This window comes from Panthera onca, chromosome A1 (genome assembly GCF_046562875.1).
Source record: "Panthera onca isolate mPanOnc1 chromosome A1, mPanOnc1 haplotype 2, whole genome shotgun sequence".
Lineage (NCBI taxonomy): Eukaryota > Metazoa > Chordata > Mammalia > Carnivora > Felidae > Panthera > Panthera onca.
The window spans coordinates 51649624-51672151 of record NC_138339.1 but is presented as its reverse complement, the minus strand read 5'-3'; the positions used below and the strand labels follow the sequence as shown (position 1 = coordinate 51672151).

At 42.4% G+C, this 22528-nt stretch overlaps 1 long non-coding RNA gene across 1 annotated transcript; it reads right to left on the bottom strand.

Annotated features, from left to right (window-relative positions):
• Positions 1-1773: 1773 nt before the first annotated feature.
• LOC144616310 (uncharacterized) lies at positions 1774-9985 on the bottom strand. The gene is made up of 2 exons (XR_013555458.1): positions 8077-9985; positions 1774-2276 (listed from the first exon to the last, which is right to left on the bottom strand). It is a non-coding gene; the product is annotated as an uncharacterized LOC144616310 (long non-coding RNA).
• Positions 9986-22528: the final 12543 nt, after the last annotated feature.

Here is a 22528-nt window from a genome sequence, read left to right as displayed (position 1 = left end):
CTTTGACTTGCCTCTTGTGCTAGATGCCTTCCTTTGCTCCTCCCCATCCACTCTCCTCTATTCCCCATCCTGCTTTGTGCCCTCAGAGGCTGGCCTGCAAGAGTGTATCAATGGGTTCCTTGCCCTCTGACTTCCAGCTGGGTCTGGGACTGGCAGGAGATCAACAGGAAGAAGCAGAGAGCACTTGGTGAGTTGGGGTGTTTATTCTCCAAGTTTCCTCCCTTTGGGATCCCCAAGCTCTGCCTTCATCAGGAGTTCTCAGTGAATAGTCCTATTTCCCCAATCCCAGTAACCCACCCCCTCATCTGCCATAGCAGGGGTAATGGAGGCCCACTATTACTAATCTGGGGCTCCTTGCTATGCCTTGTGGTTTCTCTACACCCTGCCCACACCTTTGTAAATAGCTTTTTTATGAAATTCTGTTTGAGTTATCCTAATTTGAGGGTACCATCTGTTTCCTGCTAACACACCTCTCTAATTTGATCTTATATGGGCTGAATGTTTTGCTTGGTGATATTTCTATGTTCCTGCCTCCCGAATCACTGTTCTGCACAGGGGCAAACACCTCAGCCCCTGAAGTCTCATAGAAGTGGGTTCAAACCCCCAATCCACCTTCTATAGCTAGAAAACCTCAGACCAGTCCCTTTACCTCTCTGAGCCTCAGTTTCTTCATCTGCAATATGGTAGTAGTAATAATAATAGTGGTATGCTCTCCATGGGGACCCTATGAGAATCAAAAGACAATAGGGAATGGTGGAGAGTGGGACAAAGTACAGAGCTCACACCACATCCTCATGGGAGCTGCCAGTTCCCCAGATCCTAGTGATGGTTGTCATGAAGAAAAGCCAACCCAGAGTTGCCAGTTCTTCTGATACTTCAAGAAGCCAGAATCCTAGATTTCTTTTTCTTTTTAGTTTTTTTTTTTAATGTTTATTTATTTTCTTGGGGGAGAGGGGGCAGTGTAGAGAGAGAAGGAGAGAGAATCTCAAGCAGGCTCCACACTCAGCACAGAGCCCAACATGGGCCTCAGTCTCACAACTGCAAGGTAATAACCTGAGCCAAAAATCAAGAGTCAATCACTTAACCGACTGAGCCACCCAGGTGCCCCAGAAACCTAGATTTCTATATGAAATCTCTCCTTTACTACTATATCAGTACCATAAGGACGGTAATGACTATTTTATAGATTACTATATCCTAGTGACTAGAATAGCACCCAGAGCATAGAAATGATCAAAAAACCTTTGTGGAATAATTTTTCCAATTTTTGAACACTAGCAACTAGTGAGGGTGAAACCAAACCAGGGCCAGGCAAGTGCTGCGAGACTGTGAGGGAGTGCGCCCCTCCTTGACTTTTGTACCCTGGGCATATCATCACCCCAGGCCTGGCCCTGAACACAGCACTCCTGTGAGTTGCTACTTTAGACTTCTGCTCTAGAACTAACCACAATAGAAAGGTGCAAATAAATAATGGACACTTTGGGGGCCCCTAATAATTAGACCAGGCCATATTCTCATCAAGTGGAGTGTAGCCATTATCTGCAGAATATGCAGTGGACACAGAGCTCACCTGCAACCAGACACTTAATCATTGTGCCCAGGGCTGTGAGGACACGCAGCAATTTTTTCAGCACAAACAGCTCACGGATCCTCCTCTCCCTCTACCACAGCCTGAGGATACAGACCCAGTGAGCTGCAGATTTGTTACCCGGTTTAGGAATGCCAAGGAGACAGCTCTCCAGCAAAAGAATGACTCGGTGGACACACTGCAGATAAATAATGTATGAAACCACTTCTATTTTAACGGCACTTTGCAATGACACTAATATTGATGAAAAATGTTAGCATGTGTTAGATGGTGCTATATCCAGTGAGAGATTGGGTTTGGCAGGCTCTGGGCCACTTCTAGTCTGGGCCAGAGATGTGAGAAACAGCAATCCCTAGATGATGGGTGTGAAATAGGCTCATTGGGTCAAATAAGACAAACACTTGACCTTGGCAAGTATCTTGTGGTGACTACTGTTGGCTGGCTGACCCAACAGTCATTACCAAATCCCTCTCCTGGTCTTCCACTCCACAGGTTGAAGAAGTTTCCAGCATTGGGGCACCTGGGTGGCTCAGTCGGTTAGGCGTCCGACTTCAGCTCAGGTCATGATCTTGCTGTTTGTGAGTTCAAGCCCCACGTCCGGCTCTGTGCTGACAGCTCGGAGCCTGGAGCCTGCTTCAGATTCTGTGTTTCCTTCTCTGTCTGCCTCTCCCCTGCTCATGCTCTGTCTCTCTCTGTCTCAAAAATAAATAAAACATTTAAAAAAAATTTTTTTTAAGTTTCCATCCTCCTATATTTGGCAGTGGTCACATAAAACACAGTGAATCATGAGTGGGATTCTGCTGGACAAAGGAAGGAGTTCTGGGAAGAAAATGTGCTTTTCTGATAAAAGGGGCAAAAGTTTACACTCCTAAGGCCATTGCAAATAATGCCTGAATCAATGTAAGCAAAAAGCTAAAAGGAAATAGATACAGATACATGGCATAAATAAATAGATGATAGATAGATAAATAGATAGATGATAAATGAATGCATGCAGGAGATTTGGGGTCCAGGAGATACAGGGCCTAAATGTCCAATAATACAGAAATGATCATGTAAAGAAAAGAACATTCATTCCATGAACTACATATGCAGCCATTTAAAATGCACAGTAAAGACCATAGAAGGACATGGGGAAATGCTTGTGATAAAATTTTAAATAACAAAAAACAGAACACACAGACACACAAATTACATTTAAAGGATGATCCCAGTTGTATTTTTAAAAAGAGTGAAAATGAAAAAAAAAAATAACCCGAAATGATAATCTCTGAGCTTATGGATAACTTTTTTCTCCTTTATGATTTTCTATACTTTCCCAGTAAAAAAAAATACATAATAATTTGTATAACACAAATTTTTATATGATTTTAATTTCTTCTTTTAGGTTTTTTTGCCTTTTCAAAATTCTTTGCAGTAAACTCATACTATTTATTTAATAAGAAAAATAATTGTTTTTATTTTTTTAAGTTTATTTATTTATTTTGAGAGAGAGCATACACACAAGTGGAGGAGGGGCAGAGGGAGAGGGAATCCCAAGCAAGTCCCACGTTGTCAGCACAGAGTCCAATGCAGGGTTTGATCCCACAACCCTGGGATCATGCATGACCTGAGCCAAAATCAAGAGTCAGATGCTTAACCAACTGAGCAACCTGGGTGCCCTAAGAATTTCATTTTTATTTTTTTTAACTTTTTTATTTTTTTTAATTTACATCCAAATTAGTTAGCATATAGTGCAACAATGATTTCAGGAGTAGATTCCTTAGTGCCCCTTACCCATTTAGCCCATCACTCCTCCCACAACCCTTCCAGTAACCCTCAGTTTGTTCTCCATATTTATGAGTCTCTTCTGTTTTGTCCCCCTCCCTGTTTTTATATTATTTTTGCTTCCCTTCCCTTATGTTAATCTGTTTTGTCTCTTAAAGTCCTCAGATGAGTGAAGTCATATGACTTTTGTCTTTCTCTGACTGACTAATTTCACTTAGCATAATACCCTCCAGTTCCATCCATGTAGTTGCAAATGGCAAGATTTCATTCTTTTTGATTGCCGAGTAATACTCCAGTGTGTGTGTGTGTGTGTGTGTGTGTGTGTGTGTGTGTGTATCACATCTTCTTTATCCATTCATCCATCGATGGACATTTGGGCTCTTTCCATACTTTGGCTATTGTTGATAGTGCTGCTATAAACATGGGGGTGCATGTGTCCCTTCAAAACAGCACACCTGTATCCCTTGGATAAATGCCTAGTAGTGCAATTGCTGGGTCATATGGTAGTTCTATTTTTAGTTTTTTGAGGAACCTCCATACTGTTTTCCAGAGTGGCTGCACCAGCTTGCATTCCCAATTAATTTCATTTTTAAAACAAAGAAAGACATTTGTTGCCCAGAGACAAATGGAATCTGACCAGTCTTAGTAGCATCACAGGACCCAGAACAAAAATACATTATGGTTTCTTAAAAGCTACCAACAATGTAATTTTAACATATTTTAAAGTATGGCTGTGCACCAGAGGGTGAAATTGGTCGTGTATAAGGCTTCACTCCTACTTACCAAAGACATGGGCAGAGGAATAAGTCAGAGTGGCCTCAATGTATACTGTTCTCTTTTTATTTTTTATTTTTTTTTATACTGTTCTCTTTTTAGTCACACTGGAGAAATGGATGCAGGGGATTCTTTTTCTTTCCTTCCTTCTAAGTTTATGTGTACTCCTATGATTTTTTAGACAAAAACTATCTTTTTATTATAGAGATTTTGGATTTGAGGGTCGGCTTCACCAGTTATTAGCTGCATGACATAGAGAATAGAAAAGTCACCCAACCTTTTGAAAACACCATTTCCCCATCTCTAAAATTATGGCTATATCGACTTCACTGGGAAATGCCGTGTTGAGCAAAGATGATGTGTGTTATAAACTTTGGCAAAAAGAACACAGGCTCTCATTAGGCAGCCTTGATTAACATCCTGGCTGTGACACGAAATAGTGTGTGAAATTTTAGCCAGGTATATAATCTCCCTGAGCTTCAGTTTTCTCATCTAGAAAGTAGAGGTAATATCTTTCCTTATAGATAAGGCACCTGGAGCATTGTAAACACCTAACATAGGAAAGCTGCAATTATATTGTCTGCACTTTCTCAAGGATAATCAAACTTAGCTCTTCTACTTCAAAGAGCTGCCCCAGGAGATAGGAGCAAGATAGGAGTTCCTTAAAAACAGTTCCCAAAAGTACTTTAGTGCTATGAAAAGCAAAGGGGAACTAAGGAAGATGTCTGGTTCCCTACCCACGCCCCCCCCCCCAGAGCATTTTCCCAGACTCTCTAATCAACCAGACACTCAAGCTCTGAGCTATCACTCTGAAATACTATCAAAAAAGAAAGCAAGAGATTCTAGATGCAAAAATATATACCATAAAACCTTGATTTACAAGCATAATTCATTCCGGAAACATGCTTATAATCCAAAGCACTGGTACATCAAAGTGCACTTCAATAACCCATTGGCTCAGTTGTGATCAAGTGACATTTGCTGTCACATACTACTCGTATTGCAAGACATCGCTAGTTTATTAAGTTAAAATTTATTAGAAATGCTTGCTGGTCTTGCAGAACACTCACAGAACAAGTTACTCGTAACCCAAGGTTGTACTGTATATATGAAAAAGAAATTGTGTAGGTTAATTTTTTGTGTCTACTTGACTGAACCACAGGGTGCCAAGATATTTGGTTAAATATTATTCTGGGTTGTCTGTGAGGATGTTTTTAGATATGACTAAAATTGGAATTGGTTGCCTAAGTAAAGCAGATTGTCCTCCCTAATGTGGGTGGGCCTCATCTAATTAGTTGAAGGCCTCCTTCAACTGACCTCCTGGGAGTAAGAGGAAATTCCTTCTTGATTTCTTGGACATTAGTTTTTCCCTGTTGTCAGACTCAAACTGAAACTTCAGCTCTTTGTGAGTCTTGAAACTGCAGCCTTCAGACTGGTACTACACCGTGGTTCTTAGGCCTTCAGATTCAGACTCCTAGGTCTCCAGCTTGCTGACTCACCCAGCAGATCTTGGGAATTCCCACTCTCCATAATCAACATGAGTCAATTCTCTATAATAAATCTATCTACTACCTATCTGAATAGATAGATGATAGATAGATAGATAGATAGATAGATAGATAGATAAGATATACATATATACCATATCTCTGGAGAAGCCTAAGCAGTAATCTTCACCTTAACTGACAGAGATTTAACTGCAAGAGGACTTGAGGAGCCACTGTGTTCCTGAATTACGTCTCCACAGCCACACAGCATGATCAGGCAGCAACTATTGAGTAGTGTGTCCAGCTTCCCACTGTGTCTCATCAACATGAGCTGATAAATCATGACCTCCCCCTATTATTTGAGGATGGCAAATCAATACTTCCATTATTATTATTACTCCCAAGGCACCTTTCCAGGAGCATCTGACCTGCTCTCTCCCAAGCACAGAGCAGAAAGGATGATGAATCTGCTTCTGAGACCTCATCAATCACAGCAGGAGGGAAAGGAGAAGATAGGAAGAAGAGACATAAGGTTCAGAGGTTCAGGGGAAAGAAAGAAAGAAAGAAAGAAAGAAAGAAAGAAAGAAAGAAAGAAAGAAAGAAAGAAGAAACAAAGAGAGAGAGACAGAGAGAGAGAGAGAGAGAGAGAGAGAGAAAGAAAGAAAGAAAGAAAGAAAGAAAGAAAGAAAGAAAAGAAAGCAAGCAGACATGTGAAAAGTAAAAGCTCAGTGTTTTCCTAGAACTTCCTTGATGGAAGCCCTTATGGGTGATGGTCAAAATGGCAGAACCCTGGGAAAAGATGCCAAGTCTATAGGTCAGGGGAATGACCCAAAAATTTGCCTTAATGAACCACCTCTTCATGTGACTCTGCGCATCTAAAGTTTGTAGCTTAAAAACTTAGAGATCTGCTATTCACTTCTGAAACGATCACTGGTGAGGATCTTGAGGTTTTGCAGTCCTGCAAGCCATCTCTCAGAGATAGGTCTTGCAGAATACCTGTATGCACGTTTGTAAGAATGGGACAGCAACTTTTGTGACAACATGAGCTGCCTTCCAGTTTAGTGCAGTGGGGATGTCCCTTGACTGACACGTATGGTTCTAAAACCCTAGTGTGCATTAGTCAGTCAAAGGGCTTGTTAAAACAGAAAGTGCTAAGCCCCACTCCCAGAGTTTCTTATTCAGTAGGTCTTGGGTGGAGCTTGAGAATTTACATTTCTAAGTTCTCAGGTGATACTAATGTTGCTTGTTCAGGAAACACACTTTGAAAACCACTGGTTTACATAGTAGATGGATTCTTGGAAAGCAGCACATACATTGAGGGTTCTTTGGGGGGGGGGGGGGCAGAAAAACATAAGTAACAGAGAAAAAAAATCACCTGCTACTTGAACAAAACACACTATATATATTGGACTATGCTTACCTTCTTCACTGAACACATCAGGGAACTCCCTCCACTCTTCTATGACACACCCCTGCAACATAACTTCCAACAAATGCATAGCACTAACGTTGTCTAGATTCATTGGAATTGTGTGTGAAATTTCCTTCAATAACTTTACTGTTTCAATTAAATATGGTCAGTGTAAGAACTAAACAATAGAGAAAAATACAAAGAAGGGAAAATGCATCTCAATTCCCACCACCCCAAAGATGATCCCTGTTAATAAACTGATGTACATCTTTCAAAGCATATATTCTCAAATGTATTTATAACTTTACATAAATTAGAATCATATAATCTATTTTATAACCTGTTTTTTTCTTCTTACATAAGTTATGATAAAGCAAATACAAACTTAAAAATCCTCAGGAAATGTATTACTTAATGGAATCTTTTCTTTCTTTCTTTTTTTTTTTTTTTTTTTTTTTTTTTTGAGAGAGAGGGAGAGAGCCTGGGGAAAGAGGGAGAGGGAGAGACAGAGAGAATCTCATGCAGCCTCCACACCCAGCCCAGAGCCCAAGGCAGGACTCTATCTCACAACCATGAGGTCATGACCTGAGCTGAAATCAAGAGTTGATCACTTAACTAATTGAGCCACCCAGGCGCCCACTTAATGAATCTTAATTCAAATCCTCTTAGGAAATAAAACAGTCTTTTATTTTTTCAATTTTTTTATTTTATTTTAGAGAGAGAGAGAGCAGAAGGGCAGAAGGGGGGAGAGAGAGAGGGAGAGACAGAGAGAGAGAGAGAGAGAGAGAATATGAATCTTAAGCAGGCTCCATGCTTAGCATGGAGCCCAATGTGGTGCTCAGTCCCATGACCCTGGGATCATGACCTGAGCCAAAATCAAGAGTCAGACACTCAACCGACTGAGCCACCCAGGCACCCTGAAACAGTCTTGTATATGGCAAACATGTACTCAGAGATCCACGGTGCTATCGTTTTTCAGTGCCTGTGTGCGTGCATGTGTTTGTGTGTATTCCATATTTCATTATCAGGTTTGCTCTAGGAAGACTCACCTGTGGTAAGGATGAGCCTTTTGTAGTAAGTCAGAGTTCTGGGTCTGAGTGTTCACAGCACAGATGGTCTGAAACCCAGAGCATTTGGAGCTTTTGGTGTCAATTCTGGATTTTCTCCAACAGTCTAGGTGTAAAGACGCTGATCTCTGGTCTCAGTTGAGCTTCACCAACGTTCTGGTTCAAGAATGAGTCACTGGCTAAGTAAGGGTCTAGTAAGCAAAGGACGGAAGTGGGCAGGGTGCGATGGGTGGGGGAGGCTCTTGATACTATCGGCACAGCCCCGAGAGGACGCACAGGCTCCACACCCATGCCAGAGCACTTTTACAAGAACCAAGCACCTCTTTACAACCATAGAGTGTGGTTACAATATCCCTTTGTAAACAGTCCCTGTTTTCCAGATGAGGCTTGGTGTGAATGTAAGCTATGCCCTGAGCACAGTGGCCAACCCATGGTAGGCACTCAATAAACCTCAGGGTCACTGAGAAGAAAGTGTGAGAATGCACATGCTCTGGGGTCGCCCACTTTGTGCCTGCCTCTCCTCTCTGGGCCAGACCACACTTTACTTCTGTAGACTATACAGAGATGGACCTTTCAGGACACCAAGAGACAGTGACGCATCAAGGAGTTTCCAAGGGATGAGACTTCGTATTCCCATCCAATCTAAAACCTGATGAAAGTCCAAGTATTACTTATACAGCCCAAGCACTCTGCCTAAAGGTGGAAATTGTCATCATCATACCACACGTGAGCCTCAAAATAGACCTGACTTGGTGACAGAGGAAGACAATGCAAGGGCTTGACCCACCACATACAGCTAACCATGCCAGCAAATGGAGGAAGCCTTCAAAACCTCTGTATCCCTTTTCCCAGGGAGAAACTAGGGATCCTGGTAAAGTCTAATTACAACCTATTTTGCCATGCTTATAACAAAAAGACAATGTATCCTAATGTATTTATAGAAGGCAAGGAAGTAGATATCCAAATAAAAAGACAGGGGACCGTAAGAGGGATGTACCCATGATTCTCATCTTTAAAAGGGACCAGTTATCTCAGCAATCCATGCTAAAGAATAACCATCACATTCTATTAATGCTGTCTGATCCCACGAAGAGGGGGAAATGTCGTTACATGTCAGTTCTGGGTGTCCCAAGCTTCATTAGTGATTTCCCCCCAGAACCTCCTATAGCAGCATGTAAAGCACTTAGTACAGTACCTGGACTGCCAGCAGTAATCAATATATGTAAAATAGTAGCGGCCACAACTGTAGCAAGAATGACTTGCAGACAGCAGTTAGCTGCTTGGAAAACTGCTCAGCATAGAATTCAAGTTTTCTCACAATCAAATGACTGCTTTTCCCATGAGCACACCCTCCCTATTCCTTCAGAGTCTGAGACCCCCATCTGCTCCAGTTTTCCAAATCCTTCGGCCACCCTTGGGTCTGCTCTCTGCAGTATCCCCGGGTCCACGACGACAGAGATATCCCAGCTGAAGAACTGAACTTCACAGGTCTGACACTGACACAACCCATGGAATTCAGTTCTCAAAGCTGAGGATACACAACCAGCCTTCCGGGAGTCAGCACAAAGCCCCCCTCCTTGCGGTCCTGGCTCATCCCAGCCCTGCAAGACATGAGAGAGAAAAGGCAGGTGAATCCAGATCAGGTGATGGCACTCACAAGTTCTAAGCATCAGGAGGGCTGTGTGAGGTGGACGTTACCAGCATTAAGCAGCATTAAACAGTAGAGCCGCTCTCACCTGCCTCGTGTCCCTGAGCCATGTCATCCCTCTTGCCTGGAAAACTCCTCCCTCTCTTTAACACCAACTCATCCTTAGGTTCTCACCTTCCATGTCACCTCCTCAGAGAGACCATCCATGGCAGAGACTGCTAGCTACTCACCCAACCTCTGTTTCCCACCCCCCCCCCCGCCCCCCATTCAGAGTAAAAGAACCCCAGAATTTAATCTGCACACATGAACACCTGGGACATCCCAGCCTCGTGTGACTGAGTTCTGGCTCTGAGCAGAAGTGATGAACCTTCCGGTGCCTCTTCCCTCCTTCTCACTGCTTGGACCGTAGACATAGTAGGAAGCCCCTCCAAAGGAGGGAAAGAGCAACATGTTAGTAGAAATTGTAGGGCTTCCATATGACCCCTAGACTGCTTACACCTACCATACTGCACCAGCGAGGATTAAATATCTGCCTCATTTAAGCCAGTGTTATTTGGGGCTCTCTGCTGGAGCACCTCAATGTTAGAGTTTTTCTAATACCTTTTCTCTAACCCCCATTAGCCTCCTGCTATTCTCTTTTATAATATCCACTTCTTTCCCTTCATAGCACTTACCATACTTTGTAACTATAAATCTCTCTGGATAATTATTTGATTAGTATTTATCTTCCCAGCAAGATTGTGTTTTCCACAAGGGCAAAGACCATGCTAGGGTTTTTAAAATATATATAATAGGGGGTGCCTTGGTGGCTCAGGCAGTTCAGCATCTGACTCTTGATTTTGGCTCAGGCCATGCTCTCATGGTCGTGAGATCAAGACCCAAACACTGTGATGGGCTCCCCACTGAGCACGGAGCTTGCTTGGGATTCTCTCTCTCCCTCTCCCTCTGCCCCTCCCCAGTTCTTTCTCCCTCTCAAAAAAATAATAAATAAAATATACATAATAGGATTGAGATATAATTCATTTTCCATATTATTCACTTGTACAATACAGTGTCTTTTAGTATATTCACAGACAGTGCAACCATCAACATAACCAACTTTACAACACTTTCGTCATCCCTAAAATAACCCCAGTACCCACTACCGGTCACTCCCCATTTTCCTTAGCCCTAGGCAATCACGAATCTATTTTCTGTTTCTAAAGATTTGTTCATTCTGTGCATTTTATGTCAGTGAAACCATACAATACATGACCTTTTGTGGTTGACTTCTTTTACTTAGCATGATGTTTTCAAAGTTTATCTATGTTTTAGCATGTAGGAGTACTTCATTACTTTTATGGATGCATAACATTCCATTCCATTGTATGGACTATACCACATTTTGTTTATCCATCCATCAGTTGATGGGCATTTGGGTTGTTGCCATTTTTTGCCTATTATGCATAAGGCTTCTGTGAACACTCGTGTACAGTCTTCTGTGTAGACATGTTTTCATGTCTCTTGGGTATATACCTATGAGTAGAATTGCTGTATCATATAGTAACTCTACAGTTGACCTTTTGACGAACTGCCAGACTGTTTTCCAAAGTGACTGTGCTATTTTACAACTCTACTAGAAGTATATGAGGGTTTCAATTTCTCCACCAATACTTGTTATTCTCTTTCTTTTGATCATAGCCATCCTACTGGGTGTGAAGTGGTATCTCACTGTGGTTTTGATTTGCATCTCCCTGATGGTTAGTGATATTGAGTATCCTTTCATGTGCTTACTGGCCATTTGTATATCTTCTTTGAAAAAATGTCTATTCAGATCCTTTGCTAATTTCTTAAGTGGGTTGTCTTTTGTAACAGTTCCTTATATGTTCTGGATACAATCCATATAAATATGATTTGCAAATATTTTTTCCCATTCTGTGGGTTGTCTTTTAGCTTTCTTGATGGGTGTGTGTGTGTATGTGTATTTTCCATAACATTATTTCCAAATTTAGCTGTACAGACTCTGTAGGTACTCCAGAGTTAAGACAGGAAGGCAAGAAGGCAGGAAGAAAGGAAGGGAAGGAGGAAGTTAGTTTTAGAGATCATGTGGTTTAATGTCATTTTATAGATGGGGAAACTGAAAGCCTAAAGACATTAAGATGTCAGCATGATGAGTAAGAAAAACAAGGAACTAGAAGTTGGAACTGGGTTCTAGTCCCAGCTTGTCTCCTACCACTGTAAAAATTAGGCAAGTCACGTAACCTCTCTGCACATCACAGACCTCCTCTTTCCAATCAGGTGCTAGCAGGAGCAAAGTGAACCACGCATGAGAAAGCATTGCTTGACCAGGAGTTATAATTGAGGCCCAAGATCGCACAGCTTAATCAATCAAGTCAGAAAAAGGTGGTGACTGGCCCAATTTTGATTCAGGGTGCATCCTGGGGCATCATAGTTCATTTTCCAGGTTGTTGCTCATTTCCATCATCAATTGGGAAACTTTCTGGTTCAATGCAAGGAAGGGGGCAGGCACTAAGTCCCACATTACATAAATTCTGACTCTTCCTACCCACTGACGGTCCTAAACAAGAAGTTATCCTTCCACTCAGTAGAGCCCTGAGCAGGGATTATGTCTTATTCACTATTGAATCCTTAGCACTTAACACTGTGCCTGGCATATGGTAGATGCACCAAAGTATTGTTTAATTAGTGAACGAATGAATGAACGAATGAATGTTAACTGTAATATGAACCCAAATCTCAAAATCTTAATGAAGCAGATTCTGAGGTAGCATCTGCGCATATCTAGAGGCAGTAACACAAAATGATTAGAGAGCAGGCTTTTGAGTTTGGCTGCCAAAGTTCTACTCCCAGCTCTGCCACCAGCCAGCTGCGTGATCCTGGACAAGTTACTGACCTCTCTGAGACTCACTTTTCTCACCTGTACTTTAAGGATAATAATAGATCTATGTCACTGAGTTGTTGGGATTCAGCCAGGTAATGTTTCTAGAACATAGTGCCTGGTATGTTTATTGAGTCAACACTCAATAAATGGTAATTTTATATCAGAATCAGGAATGCAAGATGTGATGGATTAACAAAGTCTGTCACAAATACAGAGAGGGAAAGAGGCAGCCACATATTTTCATCTCTGCTTATACTTACATTTGGTTCTATCTATCGCTGTCCTATACCCATGCCTTTCACTCCTGTTCTATGCCAGGCTGCAGGCTCTGTTCATCCATGGCCCTAAGCCAAAGCTCCAGGCATTTTTTATTCTTGTTGGATCCACACAATTTGGTGATTACTATATACACATCTTGCATGGCTCATGCAGCACCTACTCAGAATGATCCACGGGGCGCTCACTTCCCTGTGGGGCATGTAATGGCTTCTCCAGCACCCTCAACTCAATGTAGCCTTTTATACTTAGAATACAATGTAATGCACAATGTAAATTCCAGCACTGGAGGGCCTCCACTGTTTCATTTCTTAAGTAAGTCTTGCTTCCCCCTTTTATGTGAAGGAAAACCAAGACATGGAAGGGGGAAAAGTGATACGCTCACTCTAAAGTGATCCAACATAGATGACCCTGAGATAGGAGAGCCAGCAACACAAAAATATAATGGGAAATAGGGAGCCACACAACATAGTAACTGCCAAGAGCCAATGTTCGCCAGACCCAAACAAGCCACCTCACGTGCAAATCTCACTTTACTCTCACAAGCCACAGGAGCAGATACTGTTGCCATCTCTACTTGACAAGGGGAAAAAAAATTAAGGAGGAAGTGGAGGAAGAAAACGGGAAGAAGGAGGAGTAGAAGGTAAATGGTTAAAACCTCCCCCTAGCACACATTTCTAACCATTCTGCCCCACACCTGCCTCTTGGAGAAGTTAAAAAAAAAAAAAAAAAAAAAAAAAAATTCTTCCATAAAGAAAAATAAGGTGGCATGCTATAGCGATGAAAAATAAGTAACCGTAGGAGGCAACATATAACACATACTCAGGCTGGCCTCGTAAAAAAGGGGCCAGCAGCTGGTGGAAGGAAGACCTCACTCTAAGACTGGCCCCTGGGAAGATAACCCTCCTCCCACAGTCCACCTCGGCTCGGTAAATGGAATCCAGAGGACTAGGCTAAAACTGTGGCATATTTGACTCATTTCTTTCACACCCTCCATTCAACCCTCTGCAAGTCCTGAGAACTCTTCCTTCACAGCACAGGAAACCTAACCTGCAACCCTGCCACCATCACCTGCCCCCTAGACCCCAGCAGCCACCTCCTCGCTACCCCCCTTCCACTCTTGCCTCTACAGTCCACCCTCAAACAGCAGCCAGAGGGATCTGATCAGCAGGTAAATCAGATCATGCCACGTCCCTGAAGAAAGCTCTCCAACGGCTTCCTTCACGTCCAGTGCAAAATCCAGACCCCTTAGCATGACCTGCAGGGCTTGTGTGGCCGGGCCCCATCCCGTCTCCAGGATCATTCTCTACCATCCTTCCCTCACTCATCCACTCCCACCCAACTGGCTTCCTTGCTGTTTTGATTCCCCTAGGCTACTTCCTTTTCCTGGAATGCTCTTCATCCAAATAATTGCCATGTTCACCTCTCACTTCTGCCAGACTCAAGGGTCACCTCATCAGGATCACCTGACCTTTGACCAGAATCATGCCTGGTATAGAGTCAGGCAGTTTGCAATCTGAGAACTTTCTTTTCATTATCATCCCCTGAATGAGCCCTTTTTTCCTAATCACCTAATGATTTTTCTAATCACCCTCACTATGAAATCTTACTATCACAGATATACTGTATGCTGTTTATGTGCCATTTGTATATCTGTGCTTCATGCAAAAAAACACTAAGATTTTTTTCAACCCCCAAGAGCCAATTTCTGCACTCTGGGGGCATGTGTCCCCCACTGGGAATGCATGGAACAGGTGTTTGATAAATATTTGTTAAATGGCTAAAGCTCATGAGATGAACAGCAAGCTGAAATACAGACATCATACAAGGTATTAAGTGCAGCTGGGGAAATTCCAAGCGGGCCCCCCACCCCACCCCAACCCTCTAATCTATAGTATGAGTACATCCTGTCAAGCTGTGTCTGGTGGCTACCCAGGATTTTTCTAATTCAGGTTTTCAGCTTGGTTTTTTTAACCCTAATCATGTTTGCATCCTGACTCTTACGGCTATTTCAGATGCTTACATTCACTTTTCCTCCACCTTCCTCTCATCCCCAAGCATGCTTTAAAACCCAGAGAAGTCCCCCTCCATTCATGCCCAATGCATTCTCCATCCCATAAGCCATCACAGAGCTTTTGTGTGAGCTACACTGGGGATAAGATGATTATGCCCTTTAGGAGCTTATGGGTACATGAGGGTAGACAAGCAGGACATTTAGTACAACATACCAAGTGCCTAGTAGGAGAGACAATTTGCTTTGAAAGGACAACTGAATCCACTGGGATCTCTCCTTCCACAACATCCAACCACCCATCCATTCATTCATTCATTCATCTGTTCATTTACTCATTCTCAGTCATTTAGGGAGCACCTGTTCCATGTCAGGCCCTGGGACAAATGCTGAAGGTAGAGCAGGGAGCAAGAGGAACACGGCTCTTGCCTCTGACCCCATGGAGATCACCAAATAACAGGAGCGACTAAAATCTCAGAAACAATCATACAAAACAAGTGAGCTCAAATGTGATCTGTGCCAACCAATGGAAAAGCACAAAATCCTATGAAGCACCTGGTGGATAGAAAGAAGTGACATTTAAGAAATCCTGGGGACACCTGCCTGGCTCAGTCTGTAGAGGTCTTGATCTCGGAGTTGTGAGTTCAAGCCCCACATTTGGTTAGAGATTACTTAAAAAAATAAAATCTTAAAAAAAAAAAAAAAAGCGGAAGGTGCCTGGGTGGCTCAGTTGGTTAAGCGCCCAACTCCCTTTAAAAAAAAATTTTTTTTAATGTTTATTTATTTTTGAGAGAGAGACACAGACTGTGAGCAGAGAAGGGGCAAGAGAGAGGGGGAGACACAGAATCTGAAGCAGGTTCCAGGCTCTGAGCTGTCAGCACAGAGCCCAATACGGGGCTTGAACTCGCGAGCTGTGAGATCATGACCTGAGCTGACGTCGGACACTTAACTAAGCCACCCAGGTGCCCCTTAAGCACCCAACTCTTGATTTCAGCTCAGGTCATTATCTCATGGTTCATGAGCTAGAGCCCCATATGGGGCGCTCACTCTCTCTCTCTCTCTCTCTCTCTCTCTCTCTGCCTATCCCCTGCCCTTATTCTCTCTCTCTCTCTCTCAAAAATAAATAAACTAAAAATCTATGTATTTTAAAAATAATTTTAAAAAGAAGAGGAAGGAATCCTGAAGGATAAACAGTCTGTGGTCTGGTGAGGAACAGGCAAAGAGCATACAGGCAGAGGGAACAGAATGTTCAAATACTCTGAGATAGGATGTGACCAGGCACAAGTGGGGACTGGCAGAGGTCCCTCTGCTGGGGCCAGTAATGAGACCAGGGATAGCGTGGAAGTAAGGGAGGCCCAAGCAGCCAAGGGCCAGTTCCCATCAGCCTTACTCAGGAATTTGGAGTTGACCCTGATAGAAGACAGAGGAAACAAGGAAATAATGTGATCCCCATTGCACTTTTTAAATATTCTGGATGCATTTGGCAAAAATTGGGATGGGGACAAGAAATAGTCCTGTGTATCCATCACCTAATCACACAAATCAACACTTGATCCCACAAAGTCTTGACTCTATCAGAGCAAGTCCCGTACGACTGTGAAATCCTCAAAGGCAGGTATGATCTTTTCAGCCTCTTTACCTCCACCCCATAACAGCAGTGCCTTGTACATGGTAGATGATTAGCAAACGTGTCTTGAGTAATTATTTTGTAATAAACTCTAGGCTTTTCTTATACTTAACAACTCCTCTCTGCCCATGGAAAGATCATCTCTTGTTCCCACTCTCCCACCCTCTGCCCAACTGACACATTCTTGTTCCATAGCTCACCATAACAGTCAGACGACCTGCCCACAGGCTCTCTGAACAGTTACTACATTGCGAGGACAGGGGACATCAGAAGCTCTGCCTGTACCGAGGCATGCAGACCCTCCAACCTCAGGTTCCTCAACGTCTGCATCTCCAACAAGGCAGTAGTTCGCTCCTGGGCTGCCAACGCAGCCAGGTCAAAACGAACTTAAACTGCACAGCCAGAATCATCTCTCAGCCAGAATGGAGAGCAGGACGGAGCAACTCAGAAAAGGAATTGCCTCCTATTTACCAGAATGTACTCTGCGCTATGAGCCATGTTGTCAACTTCATGAGATTTGTGGTCAGAAAACATGGACACACACACATACACACAAAATACAAGGAAAGGATTTTTAACCACTGACCATTTACATTTATCAGCACTACTGTTCTCACCATTATTAGCATTTCCCCAGTGTAGAGCCCAGGAAAACTAAAGCTGTATTAAATCAATAAAAAGTTAAATTCATTTTTAAGACAGAATTCTATTATGTAACTCTACTGAGCAAATGTATAATTGATCTTATGAAAAGAAATCCCTCACCTGATTTGGTCTTGGTACACTATGATAGTAAAGTTATTCACTTCTATTTCCAAGAATCCGTCCCCTTCTCTCTGATGTATTTTTCCTACCATTTGAGGGAAAAATAAAAACTAACCCAAAAGTTATTACAAATATAATCTCACCGAACAAAATTTCTACTGTGACATTCTGCTTTTGCTATATAGGATTAGAAGAAAGGAATGCATTTTCAGTATGTAAGGCTTTTAGGAAATCTACTAATCTGTTATAACTCTACAGAGCTAAAATCTTTTCAAAGCTAAATTAATCCTTGTCTTCCAGTTCACTCCCAAAAGGTGTAAAGGAAATGCATCCAAAGTGCTTTATATGCTCACTATAAAAAAAAAAAGTTCCTTACATAGCACTTTATTTTTAAAAAGTTTTTAAATAGTCTGCATAATTATCTCATTTAGATCTCTGCTTACAGCCTTAGGAGGAAAGCTGGAGCAGACATGGTGACACTAAAGAAACAGGGTCAACAAATCTTTGCCAGTAAGAAACTGCAGCGTTCTCCTCTAGTGTTGAACTTCTCCAGTCCTTTGTGTAAAACAAAATCCCCTTATAACCATGAGGTGCTTTCTTGTAATGAGAAAAGAGACTTAACAGAACACAACTCCCCAAACAAATGATTGCAGCCTCCAGGTACTCAGTACCTCTAGGCTCTGGGGCCCAGTCAGCCAGGAAGCAGACAGAGCCTAGCCTAATGCAAACTATGCTTAAAGTCTGCAGAAAATGTCTGATGGCTGGATTCACTCAGCAAAAATGGACAATCCTTTTCTCTCTGGTCTTCCAGCCTATCCACTTCAAATTTGGTAATTGTTTCCTATTTCGGGGAAAAATCATTCAAAGCATCACACACCTGCGTCAGTGGCCTTGAATGTCTGTCCCCCTGCGTATAGGCTCTGCCCATGTCTAGGGTCCATGCCCTTGTGGTTACTAAGGTACCATCACTGCGGACTTCTCTGACTCCCTCTGACTTACACAGCTTTCAGGGTTTACCTATCCAGACTCTCTAATTTGCAGGCTTTATTTCCCTTTCAGAGGCACAAAATGTCTTATCTGACCTGGATGAGTCCCCCACCCCTTGCACAGTGCCCAGCTCATGAAGGACACTCAAATAAATAATAATCATAACAATTATCATAATAGCTAAGATGTATAAGTACTTATGTGCCAGCCACTGGGCTAAATGAATCATCTCCTTTAAAATTCACAACAAAGCTAAGAGGTAGGTATTATGATCGACTTCACTTTTCGAGGAGAAAAGGTTATGTGATTTGCCCAAGGCCATGCAGTCAGCAAGTTAAAGAACTGGAATTTTGGCTTAATTATTTCAGTTCCAGAACCAAAGGATGCCAACTACCCAGCTGCACTGGCTAAGTAAATTAACCAAGCCTCACCAAGGTCATCAAACTAATAGCCTTGCCTGGCCTACTGCCCCTCTGGCCCAAGCCAGGGCATTCCTCTCTCCTCTGCAAACCAAGTCCTGCTTTCACGAGAGGAAGTGAGCCCTCTGGACAAAGGCAGAGACAGTCCACATGCCCCATGTCACCCAGATCTTCTTAAACACTAAAATAATCATCCCACAAGACAGGCTCTCCGGCAAGCTTAATAGCAAACATTATGGTTTTACAAAAGCTGCTATGAAAAAAAGGAAGGGGGGAGGGGGTACTAAGTAACCTGAATTGTCTTCCATCCACTCCCCTCTGCATCTCAGGGTGATGGTGCATTTCAACAGAAAATGAACACAGTGTCCCCAATGCCATCAAGTAAATAAGTCATGTAAATCATCAGTCTTCTCCTTTCCCAGATTTCTCTCTTCCCACTGTCATTACCACCTTGCTTAGAAAATCATTTCTGGGCTTTTCTGCTGCTCACAGAGCTGGATTGGCATTTAAAAGCCTGTTAACTAACTGGAATTGCTCTTCAGTAGATGCAAATAAAATTCACACGCAGCTCAGATTGAGTTTATCATGGGAGCTGATTAATTAGCAGTTATAGAGCCCTGAAAATAGAGTTCCATTTCATTAACGAAGACGTGTAATTTTTTGGCAAATACTGTTGATTTAAATACAGTTGCTCCATGGTGGGGAAGCTATGGAGGTAGGAGAAAAATGGGAAGTCTGTGCGGTTATTAGGAATGAGAAGAAACATAAAAGATTTTTTAAATAATAGTAATAGCTACCATTGAGCTAGGGTCTGTTCTACCAGGGTCTGTTTTGAGTGCTTCATGTGTATTTGTTCCTTTAGCCCTCAGGACCATCCTGGGAGACAGGCAGATTAATTATTTGCATTCTACATGGGAGGAAATGCATGCACATAGCTACTAAGCAACAGAACCACAGCCAACCCTCATGCAGCTTGACTTCAGAGCAGTGCTTCTCAATTGCTGAGGGGGAGGAGGGGGTAGACACCTAAGCACACTTGCAAGGTCTGCAGAAAATTTTGATTGTCTTGAGTAGTAAAGGGTGCTAATGGCATCTGGTGGTGGGTGGAGGCCAGAGATCCTGCTAAACATTGCGTAATGCACAGGACAGTCCCCACAGCCAAGAATGATCAGTCCCAAAATATCAACAGTACTGAGGAGAAACTCTACTCCAGAGTCTCATCCTTGCCACTGTGTCTAAGGCTTGTGCTCAGAGAATAGGGTGTGCTGTATAAGGGGCAGGTCGCTAATGATGACCTCCTTCCTTATGTACTAGAGAGATGCACGTGTTCCTTCCTGGCCAGCCACCTCAGCAGCAACAACATCCACAAACAGGGTTACTAATGCTTTAACCAGCCTCAAGTCTGGATGTGACCCCTTAAAAGCCCCGTGAGATCTCAGATTTCCTACCAAAAGCTATGAACTCTCCAGAAATAATATTAATTAAACATATGACACTGGGACAGAAATAGCAAAACCATCAACAAAATAAAAGTGAGATTCTAGAAAGACATCTGTCTATGCAAGAAATTAGGACCAGGCAAAAATATGCTTTCAAATCAAAAACCAGCTGAAGGGATATATAGGAACTGTCTGTACTACCTATGCAACTTCTCTACAATTCTAAAACTATCCTAAAGTTAAAAAGTTATTTAAAAAAAAAAAAAGCAGAGGGAAAAACTGACATCCACAAAGGAAAAAATTAACATCAGATCTGTCTCACATCGTATCAAAAATACACTTCAGATGGGTAAAAGAGCTAACTGCAAATAAACAATGGATAGCAACTAAAACCATAAAGTTTCCTAAGTAAAGGTAAGAATAACTCTTTATAACCTTCCCTTTGGAAGGGCCTTCCAAAACAAGGCACAAAACCCGTTAAGAAACAGACTGGCAAGTCCGAGACCACCTAGGCAGTGATACAATTGCCTGTTGAAGAAGGAAGGAGTATCGATTCAGCGAAGAAGTAATCAAAACGGTTTTTGCAGCTTTCCTCTGGGAGAAATTTCATAGCCAAAGCTTCAAATCTCCAATTACAGAAGTCAAAGGGAAAGGCCCTTGGGCGGATACCCACTGGCATTCCTCTCTGATTAGCTTGAGATTTAGGAGGGAAATTCTCCTTCCTTCTCTCTGCTCCTGGTGTCACGAGGTTGAAGGAAGTCCCTGGCATGCAGATGGAATGTTGTTAGTGCATGGCTGCAACCCTATAGCCTAAGCCTCGGCCCTGGTAGAACAAGGGGCTCTTATTATTTTAATATCTGAGCTGATCGGGGTGACATTTCCTCCAGCAGAGTGAGAGCAGCTGCTACAGGCCAGACAACTGTGATCCCTACACACCAGGTCCCCCCCCAAAATGGTGGCATGCATGACTCTCCCCAGTACCGTGAGAGAGGAAGCTAGAGAAATTCCTCAGCTCCACACCTCACGCTCTGGTATTACCTTCCCCTGACATCTATGCGATTTAACGCCCAAACCTCTAAGAAATATTAAAATCCAAGACAGTCATTTTTTCAGCATGATCTTGTGTTTTTATCCCTAATAAGGAATATATCCAAATATTCATGTCCTTAAGGACATAAATTTCTGGCAGAGTAAGAAACCTAAGAAAAATCTATACAGAGGGGTAGGCAAGGCTCTCTGTTGCCCCTTCAATAGTATAACCATCTGTCTGCGTGTCCCCAGAATCTTTTTTTAGGGAATCACAGATACTTTCCTGGAGAAAGGACAACAAATAGCATGTTAAACACTATCATCAGAAGTGGTCTATAGTGGAAAAAGTCAGAAGATATGAGTTTGAGTCCCTCCTGGGCAGTGGGGCCTTGAGTGGGCCACTTGACCTCTTTAGGTCTCAATTTCCTTAACAGTAAAATGGGTGTGATTTATTCACTCAACAAATATTTAATAAGCTCCCATTATGTGCTAATTCTACTTGTCTCTACTAACCTTACAAATTTTACGGAAGAATTACATGACCTATGAAAAATGCTTTGCAAACTGTAAATCATAAAAATACTTCATTACTGTTAAAATCTTTTCATTTGTTGTCGTTTCTATTATTATGATTATTATTATGATTATTATTATTAAGAACGAGGCCAGAACCAAACTAAGGACATTTTGCCACAATCTAGAACCACCAGTGGGAAGAATCACCATTTGAATCCCAAAAAATGTCCAAAAGCTGGCTTTTAGGGACCACGCCCAAGACTGTAAATTGCTGACAGCCAAAGGAAATAAATATTTGCTACAGATTTAACCCAAAGGCCTACACTGAAAAGATGAGACTCCAATGAATTTCCACAGGGCCCTTGGAAAAAGTGCGATGACAGGAATTCAGAGACAGGATGACCAAGTCACTGGCCTTTCAGCCAGCACTGCACCTCCACTGCATACCCAGGCCTGGCAGAATCCTAAAAGAAGCCTCCACCACCACCTACCCCATGCCCTAGCAATCCAAGCAATTCCAAACAATTCGAGAGAACCCCAAAGTCAAGGTTTCCACCTTCTTCTTCCTCTGTGAGCTCCAACCATAAAGACTTTCTTGTAGAACTGCTTATCTGTTCTGAGGAGTACAATGGATAAGGACAGCAAGGTGGTTTTTATTAAAAACAACTGAAGAGAAATTTGTTCTGTTCAAAAACCCAGACTTAACAAACTTGGGGGCAATGTCAGCACAGCACTGAAATCGAAAGGTTGGGGCAAAACCAAGGGCGAGCCCAAGCAAGCAAATGAAATAAAGGGCACTGAATGTGAAGGTCCCAGATGACAAGAAAATACAATAA